We start from the raw sequence: 7,543 nt of genomic DNA, 5'->3' as shown, positions 1-7,543 counted from the left end.
ATTCGAAATGGTACACTAGCCGGTAAACGGGGTCTGCCTAGTTGATTCCAGTCGAAGGAAACAACTAGGTTGCTTGGAGGTGGGACCGAATAGACGGCCGGATATGACTCTGAAGAACTTCCTTCCTGTGGTAAATGAATGGGTATACTACCCCCATGTTCTTCGGAGTCTGTGCTTACGAAAAGAATTTGGATGGTGTCATCCTTGTTCTCTTCGGTGACTGTATCATTTGAAGATGGAACCTCTGAAGGCAAGACCGGATCAACTACCGCCTTGACCTTTTGACTTTCGTCTGGTATGGATTCTTCAATGATAGATACTTCGGCCAACCACAAGGGCGTGTCAGCCGGATTTTCAACTAGTGACGGACTCGACAAGGGTTTTTTATATCCAGGAGGAAGTCGTAACGGTGAAACCGGACAATCATTCAAAACTCTTTTAGCCTCGTCTAAGAAGGGACAATGGTGGACAGCATGATCACCTTCACACAGTTTACAAGGAAATTTACATTTTCCTTTTTGTCCAGGGGCTTCACTTTCACTAGTTGATGGTGTACTTTCAACATGATCATCAGAGGTTGACGACACCGGATTGTGCAAACGAGGAGACCAGTCCCTTAAGATCCAAGGGATGCAAGGACAATCTCGATGAAAGTGGTCTCCTTTGCAAATGACACATGGCGATTTAGGCCTGGCCAGTGCAGTGTGTGGATTTTCGCTAGATGATGCTTGGTTGCCCCTTTTCGCCTTTGGCTCCTTCTTCTTTTTCTCTTTCTTCTTCTTTTCCTTCTTCTTCTCAAGTACTTGATTTTTGGCTTTACCAGCTTCATCAAGAGAAGAGGGAGGAGAGGAAGAATTGGACGAAGTAGAGGGTTGGGGGGTAACTCTGGAATCGTTTAGTTGCTGACTCGATTGTTCAGGAATTGCGGTGTTCTGAACGACGGAGGTTGAGAAGAGCCATACAGGCAAGCCAATTGTCAATCCTGAAAGTCACAATGTGGCCATATGGGGTGCACCAACATCTCCCCAAGAGGAGAAGGGACTAGGATTTCCTCCAAGGGGAACTCCTTGGTTGGTGGACTCCATTTTCCTCAACCTAAGACCAACATAGGAAAGGTGATAATTATTCCGTTTAAAATAAATTTTAGAAGCTTTGACACAACTTGTTTTTTCAATTTTTAAGAGTCGAGCAAAAATAAAAGATGACTCTAGTCGCCTTCGATTTTTAATGAGCCTGAAGTGACAAGTGCTCAGATGGACCTTTTCTATTAAGGAGTCTGAAAAGGAATGAAAGGGACTACTCTGGAAATCTAGACAGAGGGATTACCAAACCAATCGCAAACTGCAGAATACTTTTTACGGTACGACAACCAATCTTCCTGAATGCTGTGTTCAGTGCATTGTGATCGATAGGGTGGCAGACATGGCTTCCTATGGATAAAGGATTAAGCCTATTGTGGTCTCCCAAAATATACTCGACGGTACGTGGGAGCACAAGTCCGTACTGGCACTTATCATCTCAAAGTGGAGGAATCACCCAACCAACAGTGAAAACAACACTTACCAGGCTTTACGACACCGGAATATGTCTCTAGCCTAGACTTCTAGATGTTGTGCGTTAGGTTCCAAAGCGTTGTTAGATTCATTAAATTTATTTTATAGTTGATCTTGCTTAAGAAATTTTCCTTTCAGGTTCACCGCGTGATGTAGATGTACAATTCCTAAAATGCAATCTAAGATGACAAACAATCGTTTTATCTTCTTTATGCAATGAAAATCCTAGCTACTAAGGAAAGAGAAATGGCTTTCTTTCAACAAAGAGCAAAGAGCACACACTATATGCACTGTCCTAAATCAAACCAACAAACAGTCTAAATGCAAATGCACATGCATGTATTTGTTTTCAGCCTTCTTAATGTGTAAATGATAAAAAGAAAGCTAATGCGCAAATCTAAATTATTTTTCAAAGCGACAATTACTAACAAGCTTCTTTTCAAAATCAAAATGAAGACAATGATGAAACTTTGCGATTTGGAAATGAAAACTTGCTTTCGACACTAGGAAAACTACTAATTTAAATCAAATACAGGAGTAACAATGTAATTGACTATCAAGAACTATCAGATTCTCTTCTATGACTGAAAATGACACTTGCGACACTTTCAATTCAAGAAACGACAGTACAATTACGCTACTTCTTTGTAAAGGAGAATTGAAAATGACTCAAAAATACATAAAAACATTTACAGTTTTTTGCACAATGGAGGTGGAATAACAGTAAGGAAAGGGGTTTCAAACAGAGGTGTACTGACTATAGGCAGCAAAACTCCTGAATAGAGCCGAAAAGAATGAACACAGAAACCAAAATTTAGGAACAAGGCCTTGTCTGATCAGCGCACCTGTAACACAGTGAAACTAAAATGCAACGCACCTACTACACTCGGGAAGTGCGCTGCATTTGAAGTTCACAGAACAGGCAGTGCGTCGGACCAGGGACGAGACTTTGATTGGGTTCCGGGTCAAAGTTTGCAGTTCAGTTCAGGGATTTTGGCCGAGCAAGTGGTAATCAGTAAATCAATCACATGGGTAGATCTAAGGAGGTTACTAGAGCCACCACAAGGGCAATTAGAGAGATTGTAAATCAATTGTTTAATTCATAAGAAAAACCCGGAGATTGACTGAAGCAGCGCCAATCTACTTTGCACTTGCATAGAAAATGCAGTTCGAAGGCTAGCTGGCTTGACTTGAGGCTCCATCTGTAAGTTTATAAAATAAACAAATGTAGATAAACAATCAATCTATTCGCTCCCCAGTGGAGTCGCCATTTTGTTACAGGGAAAAGTGTCTATGTAGAGTTGTTAATCCCACTAAGGCTGGTAGCTACCTTAGAAACAAACAAACTGAAGACTACTTTCATTTTCCTTTATGAGAGATAGATGAGAGAAGAATAAAGGAGACCAACCTCTGTCTTGCGCTTGGTTCCTTGCTCGATTCCTCTCTCTTCTGATAGTCCTTTGCTACTCGCTTTCTTGTATACCCAGCTTCACAGAGTACCTGTAGAATCAAAGCAGCATAACACTATATGAGAACATAGATCTATTATCATAAGCAATATAGGATCAGATGTATATTAACCATCCAAATGCATAAAACATCAATCACACAAGTGTATGGAGGAAAAATTGAATAGCTTTATTGATAATCAAGAAAGGGACAAGAGAGTTACAACCAATTGTTCTGACCCAGCGTCATCCTCTCAGCAAGAAGCCCTTCTTCACCTCATGACAAGCTCAGATCACCCAACACTATGATATTACACCAAGAAACCAGCAGTACTTCCTTACAATATACAAAATTCCAGCCTCTAGATCTCTCGGATGAGGGATCCATATATAGATGTCAGCAAGGGAGGTGAGTCAGCTTTTTAGATTTGATTAGTGTCTTCCCTCTGATAGTTCTTGCTTCCACTTGGAGATTGATGATCTCTTACTCATCCTTGGTCAAATTCAGAGAGGCAAGTGTCATAGGAGAGGTTTCTGGAAGATTCCATGCTCCTCCACCTTGTGGATTGACCCTGCCATTTGTCCCTTCTCACCCATCGCACCCCATAGAAGGGCTTTTTGAAATGCAATGCACCTACTGTGTGTATTCAAGTGAGATGCAACGCACTTTGCCTATGGAGTAGGTGAAATGGTCCAGTTTTGACCAGTTCTGAGTAGTTTTTCATGGAGAACTTCTGGGAGAAGATGTAATCAGTTGACCTTGTTCTTTTAGGGGTTGGAACAACACTTTTAGGGACTTAAGAGCCCTTGTTTTATTGACATTTATGATTGGGGTTGCAGTGCCCAAAAATTTCTATAACACTTCAGCTTCTTTGACACCTTCAAAGAGCCTAGACAAGCTCTGATACCACTGTTGGGAATTTTCTGGTAAATTCCAAAACAAAATCACTGAACAGAGAGTAATACTCTATTTTTGCCATAGGATCTTTAACACAGGGAAGCTTAAATTTTCTTTCTGAAGAACTGAGTCTTTCACACAAATAAAAACTTTATATTCATTAATAAACTGCCTGATACAAACTTCTTCCCCTGAACAGAGGGATTCACCAAGAACTTCCAAAAAAAAATTACTCTGTCTTTTTTAGAAATTTTACACTACTGTGCGTAAAAATTTCTTTTACATTTACTGCTGTAAATAAGAAAAAAAAAATTACATGGATTTACTGCTGTAAAAGAAATCCCTTACATATGCTCTGCTGCGAGTTTCATTTTGTTCTTTCAAAGAACAGCCACGTTGCTGCGTTACAAACTCTCTCCATACATCATTTCTTTACACTGCTGTGTAATTTTCATTACATATTCACCAACAAAAGAAAACTTACATTACCCTTTTCACTGCTGTGTGAAAGATTTCATCATTCGCACTAATGCGTGCTTCCCTTCTCCTCTTTACATGCACGAATGAACTATATGCATTACATATGCAACAAAACATAACAATATACGTTGACCTATGCCCATACTTCCGTAAAAATAAAAAATATTAAAATTAAAAAAACTTTACCAACAATCTACGAACCGAAATAAATTACATTAATTATTTTACTGGCAAGCCAGCGGTCAAACTCAAAACTTCATGTAAATCCTTGTTGCAGGCCTGTATATCAACTTTGACTTAATTGGACGGTGGACAGTCTTCACTTTAATCAAACAGTTATCGCTTGCCCAATCCAAACGAACATTACGTCCTGATAAAAAGTGGTTTTGGGAAAAGTACTGAGGACACACGTCAGCTCAGGGTTTTATCGCGTCCGTTCGGAGGAAAACCACTTGCTCAGCAAAAGAGGTGCGATGAAAAGGTTGGCAGTTTTCTGGAATGTATGCGGCAGTTGGAAATTAATATTTCGACAGTTTCTCCTAATGGAAGATTTTCTGCTGGATTTTATCGAGTAGGTCACAATGCTTATGCTTTTGCCATATGGTATACTTACATAGCTAACCCAATAGTAGTCTGGGTGGCCAATGGAGACCAACCTGTCAATGGAAGAGAGTCTCGTCTTTATCTAGAGAAATATGGAAACCTCGTTCTCAGGGACGCAGATGGTAGCGTTGTGTGGAGTACCAACACCAGTAACAAGAATGTAAAGGATGTTGTTCTTCTAGAAACGGGAAATCTGGTGTTACGTAGCTCTTCAGGTGAAGCATTTGTGTGGGAAAGCTTCCAGCAGCCCACTGATACTCTTCTTCCATTTCAAACCCTGAATGATAATACAGTACAGTTAATATCCAGATTGGGGACTTCCACGTTTAGCCAAGGCTAATATCATCTCTATTTCGATAGCGACAATGTTATTCGTCTAATTTACAAGGGATCAGGCATATCGAGCAACTGCTGGCCTGATCCTAGTCTGCCAAACTTTCAGAATGGCAGAAACACATATAATAGCAGCCGCCAAGCGGTGCTGGATAGCTTCGGTAGTTTCCAGTAAAGCGATGGATTTACCTTTAAAGTGTCAGATTATGGCAAAGGCCCCAAGAGAAGATTAACTTTGGATTTTGATGGAAACCTCAGACTATACAGCTTGGTGGAAGAGACAGGCATATGGAATATTATATGGATGGCTTTTCCTAATCAATGTTTTGTTCATGGCTTCTGTAGAATCTACGGTCTCTGCATATACACTTTGATGCCCAGCTGTACCTGCCCACCTGGTTTCCATAGGAATGATTCCACCAATTGGTTCCAAGGTTGCGAGCGCAATAAACCACTGAGTGTGTCCAGCGCAAAGCTTATTTATCTTCCACATACAGATTATTATGGCTATGATCTAAACTATCAAACTGGGATCACGTTCAAAAGCTGTAAAAGTTGGTGCATGAATACCAGCCAATGTGAAGGCTTTGCCTACCAAATGGAAGGCAACAGAACTTGTTATCCTAAGGCTTTACTTATCAGTAGATATTGATCTCCTGGTCAGCAAAACCACATGTATATCAAAGTTTCCAGCGATGATTCTTCTGTTTCTAATTCTACTAGTGTGTTGTTTAAGCCTTTGCCATTAAACTATTCGGCTGTGAGACCGATTGTCTTTGGGACGGGCCAATACAAGAAGCATAAGACAAGAAGCGTTGTCAAATATACGTTAGGATTTGCGATTGCCTTTGGTGTCGCAGAGCTGGTTTGCGCAATATTTGGATTACGGTATATTCTTAGAGCATTTAGAGATCCTGGCTTGGATAGTCTAGGACGTTACTCAATGATTCCCGGGGGATTCAAGAAGTTTAGCTTTTCAGAGTTGAAAAAGGTGACTGATAACTTCAAAATAAAACTAGGGGAAGGAGGTTTTGGGACGGTGTACAAAGGCGTGCTTCTCGATGGTGAGGTGATAGCTGCAAAGCAACTAGAAGGGCTATCCCAAGGCCATGATCAGTTCTGGGCAGAAGTGAGTATGATTGGGAGAGTCCATCACATGAATCATGTTCGTATGTTTGGCTTCCATGCAGAAAGAAAACACAGGTTGCTCGTTTATGAGTACGTTGAAAATGGGTCTCTGGACAAGCATCTGTTCACAGAAAGCAATGATAGAGTTTTGGGCTGGAAAGAAAGATTTGGGATTGCAGTAGGCACGAGAAAGGGTTTAGCCTACCTCCACAAAGAATGTTTGGAATGGATTCTGCACTGTGACATCAAGCCCCAAAGCATACTTCTGGACAAGAAATTTTGTCAAAAAGTTTCTGACTTTGGTTTATCAAAGCTGGTAGACAGAGATTGAGCATTCTCCTTCTCCACAATTAGAGGTACGCGGGGTTACTTAGAACCGAAGTGGGCCATGAATCTGCCCATCACGGCCAAGGTGGATGTTTATAGCTTCGGCATTGTTTTGTTAGAGATAGTGACTGGACGAAGTTCGTTATCCAATTCAACAGTCCAAAATTGCGGACATTTGGTGCAGTGGGTGTCCGCAGTGATGAGGAAAGGGGGATGGATTGAGGAAGTAGTGTATCCCAAATTGAATGGAAATTTTGATTCGGAAGAGGTGGAGAGAGCCTTGAAAATAGCACTGCTCTGCGTTCAGTATGAAAAGGATGCGAGACCTTCCATGAGCGAGGCCGTCGAACTACTTTCTAAACCAGATTTCTTTACCACAACAAATTTCATGTTGCCTTGCGACTCGACGGATTTCTCTTCCACAGCAGAGGGTGACTCGACGGATTTCTCTTCCACAGTAGAGGGTGTGTCCTCGTCTTCCACTGTATCGAGTTAACAACGTGGCAACCAGAGGATTCCACTTTGTTGGGAATTTTCTGGTAAATTCCAAAACAAAAGCAATGAACAGAGAGTAATACTCTGTTTTTGCCACAGGATCTTTAACACAGGGAAGCTTAAAATAGATTGCTAGAGAAGCTGAGAGTTTTTCACACACATAAAAACTTTATATTCATTAGTAAATTTCCTGATACAAACTTCATCCTCTTAACAGAGGGATTCACCAAGAACTTAAAGAAAAAATTACTCTGTCTCTTTTAGAAATTTTACACTAC

The 7,543-nt window shown here is 40.8% G+C and overlaps 1 pseudogene; it reads left to right on the top strand.

The window, feature by feature from the left end:
• The first annotated feature begins 5,988 nt into the window (after nucleotides 1–5,988).
• Nucleotides 5,989–7,266, top strand: LOC149186444 (G-type lectin S-receptor-like serine/threonine-protein kinase At2g19130; annotated as a pseudogene).
• The last annotated feature ends 277 nt before the right edge of the window (nucleotides 7,267–7,543 follow it).

Source organism: Pinus tabuliformis, chromosome 3_1, assembly GCF_031772625.1.
Source record: "Pinus tabuliformis cultivar Carrire ecotype Pingquan chromosome 3_1, CPIR1, whole genome shotgun sequence".
Lineage (NCBI taxonomy): Eukaryota > Viridiplantae > Streptophyta > Pinopsida > Pinales > Pinaceae > Pinus > Pinus tabuliformis.
Note: the sequence above shows the minus strand (reverse complement) of the source record. Positions and strands in the feature narration are given on the sequence as shown.